General features: G+C 37.9%; 1 long non-coding RNA gene across 1 annotated transcript; it reads right to left on the bottom strand.

The window, feature by feature from the left end:
* Positions 1 to 1,669: 1,669 nt before the first annotated feature.
* Positions 1,670 to 13,638, bottom strand: LOC115420008 (uncharacterized). Its single transcript, XR_003935491.1, has 3 exons — positions 13,625 to 13,638; positions 2,283 to 2,285; positions 1,670 to 1,740 (listed from the first exon to the last, which is right to left on the bottom strand). It is a non-coding gene; the product is annotated as an uncharacterized LOC115420008 (long non-coding RNA).
* Between the last annotated feature and the right edge of the window lie 3,990 nt (positions 13,639 to 17,628).

The following is a 17,628-nucleotide window of genomic DNA, read 5'->3' as shown; positions in this document are numbered from 1 at the left end:
CAGATTTTTTTTTTTTTTTTTTTCTTGCTTGAATTAAGCAAAAAAAATCTTGAATTAAGCAAAAATAAAAAAATAAAAATCTGCCAATGGAACAAGTGAACATTATCTTGGTCAGATTTCTTGAAATCAGATTTTCCAGATCTATTGTCTATAAATCAGTTCTTATATCTCACTGAAAAGTTCCTCTTTAGGTGATTCTGTCTGATTTTAAGTGTGATGAGATATTTGGACTAGAAATGAGAAAAATACACTTGGTAAGATTTAGATTTTTGCAGTGTGTTGATTCACCAGTCAAACCCATGGAGTTGGATCAATGACAGTGGATGGACATACTTGGTTTATTTTCACTTATTGATAAATTTTGCTTTAAAAAAAATAATCTTACTTTTTTCTTAAGTTTTTTTCTTTTAGATTTTAGATTTTTGCAGTCAGAATCACCACAGTGCTGGGCTCCAGGGGTCACACTATGACAAAATGGGTGTTACAATGGGAAAAAATCTAAGTCCTACCAAGACTATTTTTCTCATTTCTAGTCCAAATATCTCATCACACTTAAAATAAGACAGAATCACCTAAAGAGGAACTTTTCAGTGAGATTATAAGAACTTAGTTTTTGACAAAAGATCTTGAAAATCTTATTTCAAGAAATCTTACCAAGATAATGCTCACTTGTTCCATTGGCAGATTTTTTTTTGCTTGAATTAAGCAAAAAAAAAAACTTGAATTAAAGTAAAAAAAAAAAAAAAAAATCTGCCAATGGAACAAATGAAAATTATCTTGGTAAGATTTCTTGACATAAGATTTTCAAGATCTTTTCTCTAAAAATCAGTTCTTATATCTCACTGAAAAGTTCCTCTTTAGGTGATTATGTCTGATTTTAAGTGTGATGAGATATTTTGACCAGAAATGAGAAAAATACACTTGGTAAGATTCAGATTTTTTCCAGTGCTGCATGAGAATTCATTCATTCATTTTCTGAACCCGCTTTATCCTCACTAGGGTCATGGGGGTCGCTTGGAGCCTATCCCAGCTACACAGGGGCAAAGGCGGGGTACACCCTGGACATTTCACCAGTTCATCACAGGGCTGAGAATTGTTGTGACTAAATGATTAAGTCTAAGTCACTGTGGAGCTGCTGTTGTAGTACAGTTGAGTTGAATTGAACTTTACAACCCAGAACGTGGAGAACTGTCTTTGGTTCCACACAAATACTCATAAAAACAGAGACATTGTTACACAGAAATAAAAATCAACAATAAAAACGACAGTAAAAAAAAAAAAAAATGGAGACCTTTGGATCAATTACAGGTAAGTTAACCCTGTACAGTTCAATTTAACACTTTAATTGCACTTGGTACAAAAGACTTGTTGTAGATAGTTTTTGTGGATCTGGGGAAGTAGGTTGCGTCGACAAGCCAAGAAAGTGGCAGTTTGTGACAAAGATAGAAAAGTCCCATCTAGTTTTGTGTTGAACAGCTTAATGGACTGCATCTGTCACAGCACATGGCACACATCACCAACATAAACATGGCCACTACCTCGGCATATTTTAACATAATTCTTCAGAAGCGAGGTTAAATAGAATTAGAATAGAAAATCCCTACAGTTTGCTCATGTTGAAACAGCAGAGACATCTTCAGATCATGGATAGAGGCCGTTACAGTGATGCCACCTCCATGACTTTCAGGTGTATAGTCTTTAAGTTTATGTATTTTCACAGTCTGATACTTATACAATTCTCTAATAAACCTTCTGGATGTGTAAGGAGGCCAGGAATTAAGGATGTATGATTCAATCTACACATAAAATATAAATATAAGATTAATACACAATCACAACGTACATTTGGAAGTTTTGTTACTTTATTTTTTTAGCCACCAGCTGTTAATGAAATTGTAAATCATTGTTTTTGAATCAGGACCACCTTAACCCTAAGAGCTGCTAGCTTTCATAAATGACATACAAACCGTGGATGTAACCGGTTTCAGCTTCATCTTACAGTTATTGTTTTGTTTTGTAATTTAGTGCCTTGTTGTTGATTCTGGAAAGTTTCAATAGAGACTGAAATAAACGGACTGAACTGAAGTCATATGTTTACAGATCAAACTTAACAAACAAAACTCCGTATGAAGGCATGCACATGGCGGTATGTTTGCATTGTCAAAAAATGTTTGCATCCAACATTGAGCAGCGACTGTTACAGCTTCACTCTGACTTCCTGTTACACAACAGAAACAAACGCACCACATGCTGCACACTCACAAACCCAGAATGTTCTGTACACTCTGTCAGTGCTGTAGATACATCTGGCTCCAGACGCTAATATTCTGGGATATGGATAAAGGTTTTCAGGTTTAGTTAACCCTGTGAAGCCTGAACCATTAAATCATTGACAGAAAATTCCAGTGCTTTGAAACTGGAGCCGTTATTGGTCCTTCTGAACAACCAAAGAAAAATTTTCAAATATCAATTTCCATGTATGAGTTTCAATTTTGTATCATATTTACCTCCGCCAAGGAGGTTCTGTTTTTGCCAGGGTTTGTCTGTCTGTCTGTCTGTTTGTCTGTCCGTTAGTGTGCAACATAACTCAAAAAGTTATGGACAGATTTTGATGAAATTTTCAGGGTTTGTTGGAAATGGGATAAGGAAGAAATGATTAAATTTTGGTGGTGATCGGGGGTGGGGGGGCCCAATTCCAACAAACCCTGAAAATTTCATCAAAATCTGTCCATAAGTTTTTGAGTTATGTTGCACACTAACGGACAGACAAACAGACAGACAGACAGACAAACAAACCCTGGCAAAAACATAACCTCCTTGGCGGGGGGGGGGCCCACGGGGGTGGGGGTGGGGGGGGGGGGCACTGATCAGCCTTGGCGGAGGTCTGCGCTCTCCGAGTGCTTCTAGTTGTTTCATTGGGTCTCAAAGCTCAAATATTATTTTTGAACAAACAAAAGCATAATATAACACAAACATATCTAACAAATTGTTAATTCCTTTTCTGAACGGTCCCAGTTCTTCCTCCTTCCTCATTAACCCTTTCATGGATGGTGGTCACTACAGTGGACAGCTGTTCAAAGGTGTTCTCTTGTTGACACAGAGGATGCTTATGTATGATCCCATACACTGTAATTCATAGCATTACTGTAACTTTACTGTTCTAGATAAACCTGATCTGCACTAACATGTTTGAGTGTAAAATAAAAAAAATTTAAAAAAATTGCTAAGTATTATTAGACTGTAATTAAAGCTCTACCGTATGATGTGGCATTTTTACACTTTTCTTTTGTCATCTTAAAATGTTCCTAATAAGTGTGTGTCAAACTAAATGTAAAAGAAATCCACCAGGTATTGAAACTCAAAAATGTTTAATTCTCATATATTTCTAATAAAAGTCTGACCAATCATTTTAGTCGGTCCGAATAAAATAATTGGCTGAACCTGACTGAGCCTCCTGTCAATCATCCATTACAGCCGTCCAGCATCCGATCCATTATCTCCGTCTCACATCTGATATGTGTCCCTCTGAATCTGACGCTTCACTGGCGCTGCTTCTACTGTCACTGACCACAGTCTACTGACCACTGACCACAGTCTACTGTCCACTGACCACAGTCTACTGTCACTGACCACAGTCTACTGACCACTGACCACAGTCTACTGTCTAGGATGTGTTTGGATAGAACTGACATGCACATGTGGAAGGGAAAAAAGATTTATGAACAGAAATGACAACTGAGGGGCACAAACGGGAGTCTGATGAATGAAGGATGGAGATAAAAGTCCAGAAGTCAGCTGTACTGGACTGAACAGGTCTGCATAAAGCTCAGCTTTTCTGACGGTGGGACTCATACAGGTACATGTACATGGTGTCACACATGTAAGATGATGTAGGATGAGAATTGTATGGACTATGAAACCTCAAATGTCCACGGAAAATTCGCGGAGGCCGCGCGTTCACAGTGCGCGCGCCCATCCCCTGGGCACTGCAGTGAAGACCCTGACCCAGTACTGCACAGACCAGGTCTACTGATGGAACAGGTCTCCTGATGGAACAGGTCTACTGATGGAACAGGAGCCGCGGGCCTGCGGCAGGTGGATGATGCATCTGATTACTGAGGGAGGGGTCCGCGGACACACCAAAACGGACCGGACCTCCGCCTCTGCTTCCTCCTCCGTTTCCATCGCGCATCAGATGAGAGGAGGAGAGAGGAGGAGGAGCCTCAGAGCTCAGGCAGAGGGAAGGGGGCGGGGCTTTGGAGGGAGGCGGGTTGTTCATGTTTAAACTTTTACTAAGTGCTGTGAGAAATGCCACATCAGTAGGTAGAGCTTTAATTGTTTTGTTTTGTTTTGTTTTTAATCATTTTTTGTTCATATTATCTCCATGCAGGTATGTTAAAATGTGAGAAAACATCAGATTAGATGCATTAAAATTATTTTTATTTTAGTTTTCTCACAGTATATCAGCAAATACATGTTTCTTTGCCTCAAAAATTAAATACATGGTGTCCAGCTGAGTGGACATTTTGGTAACTACATGAAAAATAGGTTCATAAAAAATCAATTGCATTGTTGTTGTTTTTTGTTTGTTTGTTTGTTTGTTTGTTTTTTGTTTTGTTTTGTTTTGTTTTTCGTGCCTAAAGAGGAATAAAAACACTCAGGAAAAAAAATCTTGATTAAGGTTCTCATAATTCATGGATGAAAGGGTTAATGTCAGTCTTGTGGTGTCACTGGAAAGGCCTCTGGTGAATGAACTCCTCCCCCTGGTGGATTATCTGTGTATTGCATGTATCTAATTGTATACATCAGGTTTTTCAAGACAAAAAATATCACACTGATCATGTAGAGGGCTTCAAAACTCATGCATCAAATATGATTCCTTTGGCGGTATAGGGTTAAATGTAGGACTAGTGTGTTGACCAGTGGGGATCCCCGGGTTCTAGGAGTGGTAGTTTTTATGCTGTTTTGTATTCGAGCATGCTGTACCACATTTGTCCAGCTGTTGCTGCCAAAGCGTTCTGGACATAGCAACATGACAGTAAGGCTATTTTATTACAAAATTACTAATATCTCCCAAACTATTGGTCCTATCAACTTGCCGTTTTCACTAGTCTGTTAGTTGACCAAAAATACAAAGGTATGCCAAACTGCAGCAATAAGCTCTATACGGATTATGTGTGAATCCCAGGACACACACATGGGCACACATAGCGGCCACTGGGCTTTCATAATATAGATGCTCCGACAGTGCATTTTGCAAAATAGCACCAGGGGAGAAGTATTAAAATGACTAAATCCCTAAAAGGAAAGAAAACAAACTGTGTCTCATTGTCAAAACTTGTCACTTTCAGGTTGTAGTTGAAGTTTGGAGGTTCTTGTACATAGCGAGGGTGACTTTAAAACAACAGTGGCAGGCTTTGTATGTCCCCCCTAATTCTTCAGTAGTGTTCTACCTGACTTAACCCAGAAGGACCGGTGTGACTTTTGCGGCAGTTACTAAATCAATTTTTGTCTATATTTAACCTTTCTGAAGTGATTTATCACCATTTATTCTAATATTATCCTCTAAATTCTGCACTTTTTTCCAGTGGAAATTGTGTATTTTCCTGTATTTCATTTAATTCACTGATCATGTAGATGTTCATTAAAGCTCAGAGTAAAGTCAAAGGTTATTATTTTAAAACAGAAAAAAAATGAAGAAAAAGTGTCTTTTTTAGTCCAATTTCTCATTAACTGAACATAAACCCAGTGTGTCCATCCACTGTCGTTGATCCAACTCCATGGGTTTTACTGGTGAATCAATGTTGTAGAAGATGATGGCATTTCCATGGTAACTAAAGAGCCTCTGAACATCCAAATGGGTCATATTTGAAGACCATGAAAAGATGAATAACTGCATTTTACACCAATTATTTACATGGATTGATAGGATTAATGGATCAGCAGTTTAAATCAATACTTATTTTTGGTCAACAATAGACGTTTGGGTCTTTATGGGTTAATCAACCTTTTTATATCAATACTATACCTTCAATGCTACACCAAAAATGTATTATAACAGAGCGATATATCTCATGTAGTGACAGTGAATGTCATCACTAAAGTAACACAACTCAGCAGGTCACCTTTCACCACAGCCACAGCTTCACCACGTTCACCATTTCATGCTCCGTCAGTAATATTTACTGAATAAAACGACAAAAACATACAAATGTTCATTAAATATGTCACACTCACCAAAACCACTGCTTATTTTTTAGTTTGTCTGCAACCAAATCCATTTCTACTCTGTCCATCATTGAGGGTTGAAAACAGATATGAAATCTAAACCATGAGTAATAATCTAAAGACATTTTATAAGATTTGGCAGCCTTTTGGGACCATATGGCTCAAACCAATGAAGACCTTGGCCAGGGAACTGGTCCAGAACATGAATCTGTGTGGAATCTAGTTTACTAGTGACGCAACATCATGTACCCTATCATCTAGAGTTGTACGCCCTATTTTATTTTACTTACGATTTATTATTATTATTATTATTATTATTATTATTATTATTATTTATGTATCCTTCTTTTTTGTATTTATTAATTTCTTTTCTCCTTTCTATTCCTGTTAGTTACTTGGCTGGTTTGAAAAACAAAAAAAATATTATACAAAAAACAAAAACAAACAAGTGTTCAGAGAACGCAAACCTCCGCCAAGCACCCTGAACAGTGTGCATGTGCGGATCGACTATTTCTGTTTAAATTCAACAGTTTCAAGGTTGTTCCATACAGCAGAAAAATTGCGGTCAAACATGGTTTTGAAAATGGTTAATAAAAAATAAAAAAAGTCAACAGAGCGTAACAGTAGAGAAATGGAGGGGAATGATATTTCGCAGAAAGCTGAAGCTTGGTCCCAGTCATGTGTATGTCAAATTATATTAAATTCCCATCAATATTAGTTGAGTTCTAATTTTAAATGTGTGGTAAATGGGATTTTCAACGTTCAATGTAAATGTCCACAGAGTCCACATTCCACAGTGGATGTGTACAATTTAGTTCCAGATACAAGAGATTGTTCTAAGCTACAGATAGATCCAACTGGAGGAGAATCGGAGTCGTTTAGATTTTTTGATGAATTTTGGAAAATTACTCAATGATGACAGATGGAAAATTATAGATGTTGTGACCTTGCTGTGACCTTGAACTCTGGCCTACTTGGACCAAAATGGACTGGGTTGATCCCAGGGCCTAGGCCTATCTGTGGGGAAGATTTGGGAAAGATGGATGGAAGAGTTTTACACTAAAGTTGAGAACAAATAAACAAACACAAAAACAAACAAACAAGAAAAGCACTCGGAGAGCGCAGACCTCCGCCAAAGCAGATCAGTGGGCCCCCACTGATCATTTCTTCCTTGTGCCAGTATCAACATTTCCTGAAAATTTCATGAAAATCCGTCCCTAACTTTTTGAGTTATCCTGCTAACAAACAAACAAACAAACAAACAAACATGCACGCACACAAACACACAAAGCAAACTGATCACAATACTTCCTGGCGGAGGTAAAAAAACAATATATTTTATCTTTGACTATTTGTCGACGTCCGTCCATGGGAGTGGATCTCTCCTTCACTGTGGTTCTCCCTCAGCTTTCTCTTTTCCCACTGGGTTGTTGGAGTTTTTCTTTGCTCAGAAGGAGGGTCTAAGGATGGGGGGGATGCCCGGGACGTTAATCCATTCCCTTCTTCTACTGTTTATTTGACTGTTTCTTGTTTTCATATCCATATTTTAAGTTATATACCTGTTGTGAAGCACATTGAGTCCTGCCTTGTGCATGAAAAGTGCTCTATAAATAAGTTGAACTGAACTGAATATTCTACTGTAGGGTCAAAACACGGTATTCAAAATCTGACGGGACATTTAGCAACATTTGACAGATCAGTGTTGCTAAATGACCCACATTTTACTTTAAATTCATTTTTGCTTTAGTTGGACCATAAGGGATTATCCAAAACAAGGAGCTCCTTTATATTGAAATAAATGTTGGAATGACAATCAATTAGAGTTTGCTCTCTGAGGGAACATTACTGTGTTTTGACCCTATAACATCTACATGTATAGAAAAGTGGTTGAAAAAAAACCAGATAACACTTATTCTATTTCTTGGCATCTCATATGATGAATCGTGTGCTGAAAATGAGGATCTGCATCTTTTTTGACCAGTAGATGACAAGGGAATATTGAAGCTGACTCAAAGCTAATAACCGATTAAAACATTCATCAGACCTGTCAGAGAAAGATCCATTAGTAAATCCTCTGAGATGGATAATCATTTTACAGAATATGACACAAAAGACTCAGTGTTAGTATGAGCTCATGATTTATGTTCTTATTTTGGATGTAAAAGCAGACCCACCGCTGGAGAAAAATGACCCACCCCAGTCAGACACGCTGATGTGTCTATGAGTAAGATTACTGCGGCTTTTCAAAATAAAAGTCCTGTGCATCTTTCATATGCATGTGTGACCGGTGGTATCGTCTCTGCCTTGTGTTTCTTAGTGGTGCGATGCAGAATGGACCCGCAGGACACAACGTTCCGATTGGAGGAGGAAGTGGAACTCGCACTCCATTTATTTTCTGACAGTATGCAAATTAGAACATAACACTGGGTTACAAAAAAAGGTTTTTTGCAAGTGGTCTAGGTTTTCCCAACTGAATTAGGACCATTTTGCACCGCTAAATCCAAAATGACATCTGTTTTCTCTCAATCAGGTCAGGTTTTTTTGCTAATTTGATTTTGAAAAATTTGATCTTCACAAAATTGATTACATTTTTGTGACTTTATCAGTTGATTTTTTATATAGTTCTCACCCAAAAATAGGTTTTAAGAGAAAAAAAAATCATTTTCTAACAGGATGTATTTATTAAACTTCAGAGAACTCTTCTTGCCTTTGGTCCACTGACGCAGATACCTCAGTGCATGACTTGCGTACCATGTGTGGCACCCAAACTTTATCTTGTTTCACCAAGTTTAATACCAAAATAAGATTGGTAAGCACACTTTATGAAACCTGTGACTTGATTCTGTTAGGTACAATGGTGTATTCACTGCAGATGTAGCAGAAATACGTCAGGCTTATTTTTGCAAGATCTTCTAGTCGAAGCCATTTCATTCACCTGGTAATATTAAAAAAAAACATTAATCATAAATTGGCAAAAGTAAAAATCTTCAGAACTCGTTTATTGCAAGAAATATGAAAGAATTTTGTATCATATGATGTGAAAATGCCCATAAATGTAAAGCAAAAATGTTCAAAGCCATATGTAGCATAGTTCAGAAAGTTGACCTGATTGAGCAAAATGAATGTGATTTTTGGATTCAGCACACCAAAATTATCCTAAATCAGCACAAAAGACTTAAACAATAAATTTGTTGTTGACCAGTGTAATCAGTCCTGCCCAAAACTATAATGAAAAAACACCAGTTAGCATGCTCTTAACACACGCACTCCTTTCACCCGTTAAACATATGCACAATCAAACAGTGTCGACACACAATCCACTCGAACACCATGCAGACAACAATATAGATCAAATTAAAACGCCAAAAGGAACATGAAATTAATTAATAATACACAAACGACAATGAATAACAACGGATGACTTACTTCTTCCCTGACAAGACATTCAAAAAGAAAGAGGAAGGGGAGGAACCCGACTTTATACTGGGGTACCCCTGCAACTACATGAAGAAGACCGGACATAAACCAACGAAGAAGAGGGTGGAGGACCAAACACAACACAGGACTACGACTAAAACAAAAAAAGCACTCAGAGAGCGCAGACCTCCACCAAGGACGATCAGTAGGGCCCCCCCCGATCACCACCAAAATGTAATCATTTTTTCCTTGTGCCAGTATCAACATTTCCTGAAAATTTCATGAAAATCTGTCCATAACTTTTTGAGTTATCGTGCTAAACAAACAACAAACAAACAAACACACACGCACACAAACACACAAAGCAATGCGATCACAATAGCTCCTGGCGGAAGTAAAATACCAGTAACACACTTAAGTTAAAAGAACAATCAAGAATAATTACAAAAATAACATATTCGAATCAATAAACCTTATACTTTACAAACATCCTGCACCACAAGTGGGTGCTACCTCCAATTTATCAGCAGTTTAAAGTACTATAATAACTATGTTACACATGAATGGAGGAGAACCCCCCCCAAAAAAAAAAAAATTTACTCCCACATCGTCTGAGATGTTTTTTGGTTTCAGGAGACATTTAAAACACGACTGCTTTATCTCGTCTGACATGTTCATTATACGCAAACCCCTGCTTAGATTTTACTGTTTCTGGCAGATCCAACTGAATCTCTCCGATCTCATCACACCATGTGACTCATCCAAACTTTAATTAGTTTCACAGAATGTAAGTTTGATGAGCTCGCAACCGCACAGTGTGTATATCATCAGCAAATAGAGACGATAACAGGACTCTTTTATTGCTTGGGATGAGGTCAGTGTAATTTTTTGGGGCTGTAACATGTCGGGTTATCACTATTAACAAGCCTGTAACAAGCTATGATCACCATCCTGTCATGCTGCTTCTAAATCACTTTACAGGAGGCAGGGGAGGAGATGGAGAGGGAAAAAATGGACCGACACACCCCAAGGACACGTAAAAATGGGAGAATGAGAGCAAATTCGACAGCGGCGGTCATCTGAATGTAGAAAGCATTCGCCTCCCTTTCCATCTGGTTTTGGTCTCCAACACAGGCGCGGTATTTTGGATTTAATGTGACTTTGCTGGTTGTCTCTCTCGTCGCTGCAGATCATAATGTTTCACCAGACGAGGAGGTGATCTTAAAACCCTTCAATTTACATGACTCTTCTTCAGAACTCTGTACAAACTCCCTCTTGGCTGCTCTATCTGTAAATACCACATTATCTGTTTTGACTGTTTAACTGGACACCATTAGCTTTATCTCCCTCTGCAGCGATGTGATCTCATTTTGTTTTGACACCTAAAAATGTTCGGAACCACACGTGAACAAATAAAACGAAGATGCCCAACGGTTCAAAAGAAACGTCAGATTTTCTCCAACTTTGAAAATAATTTTTAATTCAATTTAGGCTAAAGCAGCTGTGGTTTACTACTAACTGGTTTTCGTCGTATGAGCTCATCGTTTTATGTGGTTTGACTCCAAGCTACTGCAACCTCTCTCCTGGAAGTTCAGCATCAGTCAAAACTCCTCTTATGTCTCCAGCGTTGTACACAGTACCACGTAACCAGTGCCACATGCACCGACCACATCAGCCCAATTTGAAGATTTTTATGCGGGTTACACAGATGCCACCGAAGATTTAGGTTCACGCCAATGATGCTGCCTAACATCACATGTCACGGCCGTTCGTTTCTGTCGACAAGACTCAACATCCGCATTACTGTCAGTAGTAGCTTTAGGCCGTGAGATTATGACTTCAGGTTTGTTTTTGTTGTGTATAATTCATCCATCCGACAATTTGGGTCACAGCAACATGACCGTAAATGTTACCGTCAAACTGTTTTCACATTTTATCAGTCATCATGAACCACCAAACAAAGACTGACAATGATTCAAGATGCAGTTTCTCTCAGCATTTTTCAGACTGTTATTTCCATTACTTAGGGTCGGGACCCAAATGCATCACAGACCTGTTTTATTGGGTCGCCAACTGTTAGATTAAAGTACATAATGTATGCATATGTATGCAATTCATTTTCCTGATTAAATCAGTGCAGGACTGTGGGCAATTGGTTAACACTGTCGCTTTACAGCAAGAAGGTTGACCCAATTGGGGCCAGTTGGTCCAGTTTGGATGTTCTCCCTGGACCTTAAAGGAGTGATATTAGCTTTTTAAATGGATTCTTCCTTTTCCCTCATTTCCCTGTGGACTACATAACTGTAAATGCTCTGCTGGGGCCTGATTCTCATTCATTCAACTCCACAGGTCCATTCTTCAACCCTATTTCTGAGTAATGACACCAGAAAGGTGGTTGGAGCGCTGGCCCTTTAACCGTTGAACCCTGACCGATTTTCAGGGGAAAAAACGCCTAAACAGACAAACCCAAAGGAAATGAAGAATTCCTTCACAACAGTAAGGTTCATATGGATGTTCTTGGTGTCTGTGGACATTTACAGACCTCACAGAATCTATTCCCATTGTCTAAAATATTGTATCTATTACTCTGCCTGAGTAAACTGGAACAAACTAAAAGAGAAATTAGAATTTTTTATCCTCGCCTGTTTTTTTTCGGCTGGATTGACGATAGATCTGCCATAAATTAATTGTTCGTGTTGGAGATTTTTAATAGCGTATATTTCACCCCACAAAGATTAAAAATCATGTTTGAACATTAAAGTTGTGCACTAAAATACACTTTTGATGTACTTTTATTAACATTAGGGTCTAAACTTTGAGCTAAAGTTGAAAAAAACATCCATTGTCCGGGTTTATTATATTTTATAGTAGATGAATATTAATATAATTTTTTCGGCCCGGGGGCGGGCCGATAGGGCTAATGCACATGAGACACTTCAGGCCCCGCCCCCTCCAGGTTGTTGGCTGTGCTGCTCTGTACTGTTGAACCACTTGTTTGTTAATACAACCAACAACTGAACATTTTAGGTAATTGGCTCAAAGTTTGGACATATTTTCAGTCTGGATTACAACCGCTGCTGCTGACAAACAATTATGTCGTACTCGGAGAAATGTTCGTCTGAAGTCTGGACCTTATATGTGCAAATGTCGTGACGGAACTAGTTGTAAAACGTAACAAATTAAGAGGGAATTGAAACAGGTTGAAGAAATCCACTCGGTTTTTGCGAAAATGAATCTAAAGATAGTTTTGCAGCAGCTGGAGGGTTCAAATTCAAACTGTTTGAACTATTAGGGTCTAAATACACAAAGAAATGAAGCACAGACTAAGAAAAGTGGGTTTGGATAAATACGAGCCCTTTAAAGGCTGAATTTTGGAGCTGACTGAAAGTTGCAGAAACCTGATGGATGTTTGTGGTTTTAAATTATTCTTAAAATACACAAGATGAGGACGCAGTTAATTAGAAGAAATGCCAAGGAATAATAAGACAGAACCCTCCTGCATCACTGAGTTCATTCTTTATGTAGGAGACTGATCTGAAAATAAGAACAAAACGAAATCCTAAAGACGGCCTGTTTGTCTGTGTCGTCCAGTATCTGTGTTATGTGTTCTTTCTTTATGCTGTTCTCTCCTCTGTCCACTAACTCCAGCCTAATAGTTGGAGGGTTTTCCTTCTGTAAAAAAGTTTTTCCTCCCACTGTCACCTTGGACTCACTCCTGAAGCATTCGTTGACTTTCTTCTGTGTGTCGTCTTTTAAGGCTTTGAGCTGAATGTGTGTAATGCTTTGAGATAATCACATATCATGATTCTATAAATAAAACTGAATTGAACTGAACTGATCTGACTTGCAGACACAGTGTTTTGACAGCAGAATAAGTCTGTCACGTGCTGGATGGTGACTGACATGTTGTTAGCTAATTACTTGTCATTGCTAGAGGTGAATGCAGCTCTCATGGGGTTGTTCATAATGTGGATTTAACACAAAGTGCTTTATTTCACCGTTGTTTTGACAGTAGAAGAGTCTGAGAAAAATGTTCATGTTTCATAATGTGCTTTTGTAAGTTGGGGTCCAGGGACACATCACATTTTTCTTTTGGGCCTTCAGCTGAACAGGTTCTGGAGACTCGTGGATATCCCATGAGAACAATTTCATTTCCACTATGATGCCGGTAGACATTTATTGTTCCTGGAGGATGAATCCCACTTCATCAAAAGCTCTGCTCAATAGGCTGCATTAAACCTAGTCTGTAGTAGTGGTTTGGTCTGAGCCAGCAGATGCGTTGTAAACTCTAACACTACGTTCAGACGGCAGGCCTTCACGCACAATTTGGATTTTTTGGTGAAATTCAATTTGTTCAAGGTTACTTTATTTCTACCCGTGGGTAGATTTGTTTTTTGGCATTACAATGACAAAACATACATTGACCCTGTTCGGCGGGTACTTGATTGAGTGTTCAGACAAAAAGTGTTCAGTGTTCCACCATTCAACAGTACAGCATGGATGAGTAAAAGAATAAATAAATAAATAAGATCAAATAAATAAAAACAAGATGCAATAAAACATAACAAAAACCTCAAGAAGACAAAAACAGTCTGGGATAAAACCAGGATAAGAACATAAAAATTTAAAAATATGAAGTCACAATGATAATGAATAGAGCAAAGAAACAGAATAAATAACTAAAATAAGTGAATAAAGTGCAATGTCATTATTTCTTCTTGAGCTCAGTGACGGCGACAGGAACAAAACTGTTTTTATAAACACTGTGTCCTGCACCTGGGACTAAGAACCTCCGTCCAGAGGAAAGGAGCTGAAATTCACCTCCGAAAGGATAGGAGGGAAGTCATTATTAAGAACTGATGAAACCATCCTCTGGACCTGTTTAGTGGACAGGGAGGCGGGGACAAGACTGGGACCTGACCAATCAGGTGACTGGACCATCTGACTATTGGATTCAGTGAGTTCTTCTCTGAAACTGAGGTCTGAGCGAACCACAGCACCAGGCAGAAAACAGACTAAACAGACTCAATAAAGGAACAATTTTGTTGCAGACTGATCTCATGAAATCGCGTTGTATGTCACACCAGTTCTTATGGCATTTGGCGTGCAATACATACGCATTTTCATCCTTTCACATGTTATTCACCACCACTTGATTGCGTGTCAATGTACGCCAAGATCTCCGGTTTACATATCCGGAACCACTAACCCTAACCTCTAATCGTGTGGTATTTGACGCGGCGTGAACATACATGTGGAAAGCTTATAATGCGTACAGAAAACACGCCAATTAAAAGTGGCATGTTATCTGTACACAGTTCGTGATATCACCTTGTTTATGTGTGTGCTCGTTCATATTACACATTAAATGCGACTTCTATCAGTTTTAAGTATGAACTGAAGGCGACCCTGAAGTGACCCACATGCGCAAAAGAGGTCTTGACGTAATACATGACCACGCAGGCAAGCGATGTGTTTACAGAAGTAACACACCTGGGACGCAGAATTGTGAGGTTTGTCACATTCCAGTAACTTAAGGTCGGATAAATGCAACCTGGCCATTCAGACTAAAGTCACACTGAAAAATATCAGATACGTATCGGTTTTAGGACCACATATGAAAGTGGCCTGGGTTGGATTTGAAAAAAATCAGATTTGAGCTGTTCAAACTGTCTTTAACCAGATAAAACCTGAACCATTTAATCACTGACAGAAAATTCCATTTCTTTGAAACTGGAGCCTTTATTGGTCCGTCTGAACAACCCAAAGAAAAATGTTTTAAATAGCAATTTCCATGTATGAGTTTCAATTTTGTATCATATTTGATACACTGGGTCTCAATGCTCAAATATTATTATTTTTGAACAAACAAAAACATAATATAACAAACATGTCTAACAAATTGGTAATTCCTTCTCAAAATTGTCAAAGTTCTTCCTCCTTCCTCATTAATGTCAGTCTTGTAGTGTCACTAAAGGCCTCTGGTGAATGAACTCCTCCCCCTGGTGGATTATCTGTGTATTGCATGTATCTAATTGTATACCTCAGGTTTTTAAAAAAAAAAAAAAATATCACACTGATCGTGTAGAGGGCTTCAAAACTCATGTATCAAATATGATACGTTTGGCGGTTAGAGGGTTAACAGATCGGATACAGGTCACAAATGGAAAAAAAAAATCGGATTTGGGGGCACATTTGCCTGCAGTCTGAACATGGCCCTAAGGTGTTTTCCTCTTTGCATATATTTTAGTATATATCTCAGATCCCTCACCTCATTGGTCGGAGTGTATCTGGAGCAAAAAAAAACACAAGAGGAAGGTTCTGATGGTCACAGATCTGTCCAAAACCCACTTCATTGCTATTCCTGGTCAGGACCTTGAACTCATTCTTCATCTGGCTTTGGCAGTGGGTGGTGTTGTGTCGCGGGCTCTGGGTCAGCTGAGGTAGCTTTATGATCCTGCCACAAGTCAACCACTCGGCAGATCTGTGGTTACCAGACCAGAGACCACTTCCTCACTCTGAGGAAGTCAGTATGAAGCCTAATAATGCTCACTACCCTCCTTGGCCATGAAGTGATGACTGAATCAGCAGCTGCACCTCTACTGACGCCGAAGCAAGTTTTAATTTAGCACAAACATGAAAATATTTTTAAATCTACTTGGTTCGTGTCTGCCTCAGTTATTTCATTGCAGAACTGTGGTTTTCAAACTCACCCACAGGGAGAAGTCTCCTGTATTCTGCTGTACCTGTAGTAACTAACAACTTACCCCACATTGTAAAAAAAAAAAAAAAAAAAAACTCGGAAAAAACGGTAATATTCCGGCAGCAGGAGTGCCAAAAAATACTGTAAAATAACAGAAAATAACCATCTCATAAAAATACAGTAATTTCCATAATTAAAATGCAGTTTTTTGCCCCAACTTTACACTAGATTTTGCTTTTCTTTTATTTATTTATTTTTTTTTTAACTTTTTAATGTTTAATAAAGAATATTTACATGTATTAAAACAATCCAATTCCCTATAAATCTATATATAAATAATTTTCAGTGAGACTCAGTTGTCCAATCCACTGATAAAAACTGTATTTGACAGTTTATCAGTGCTTATACATGTTATACATTCACAAAAATACATTTATTCAACATTTTTGTTGTGAAACCTCCTGTAATTACACAAGATATTTGTCAATTAACAACAAGTCTGGTTCAACTGACAGAACAAATACTTCTGTTACAGTTAATTGTCAGTAATTTTATCTATTTTATTTTATTTTTTACAGTGTAAACTTTAAATTAACAGTTTAATCTCATAAATAGAAAAGAAATATTGGTGAAATTATGATACTTTTGCAAATGCATTTTAACTGTATTTTTCTTTGAAAAAAGAAAACATTTCTTTAAAAAAAAAAAATAGAAATTTTATGGTTATTCACAGTTACAGTTTTTTCATGTATTTTCATTTGACATGTAAAATCACAGTCTGTTTTGTCATTTCATTGACATTTTCCTGTATCTTAAAAATACAGGAAAAATCTGTAAAATAAACAGTGAAAATTCTGTTAAATTACAGATTTTTTTTTTTTTTTTTTTTTTTTACAGTGCATGTGTGAGCAGTATGGCAACATATGGGTCTGAATTTAAGTGTTGAGCCAATTTTTTTGATGTGTCAGACTCTAAATTACTGTTTGTTTTGCTTAATTGTCATTTATTCTTCACCTCATACGTCTACCCCACAATGGTTTTAAAAAACTTAGCTGATGCACGGCTACATGTGTTCATTCAAAGCCTGTGTTCCTTATCAACAGTTAAAGAATCAGAGGCTCAAGAGTCTTGGTTCTCCCAACAAATGATTCAACTTCTCGACTCACAGTTGGTTATCCCACGCACCGCACGATCACGCACCACAGGTCAAGTTTAATATTTTGTTAACCCATAAAGACCCAAACAGCCACTGGTGACCCAAACCATCTACTGATGTAAAC

The sequence above is a fragment of the Sphaeramia orbicularis genome, chromosome 5 (assembly GCF_902148855.1).
Source record: "Sphaeramia orbicularis chromosome 5, fSphaOr1.1, whole genome shotgun sequence".
Classification (NCBI taxonomy): Eukaryota; Metazoa; Chordata; class Actinopteri; order Kurtiformes; family Apogonidae; genus Sphaeramia; species Sphaeramia orbicularis.
The sequence above is the reverse complement of the archived record's forward strand: the minus strand, read 5'-3'. Positions and strand labels throughout refer to the sequence as shown.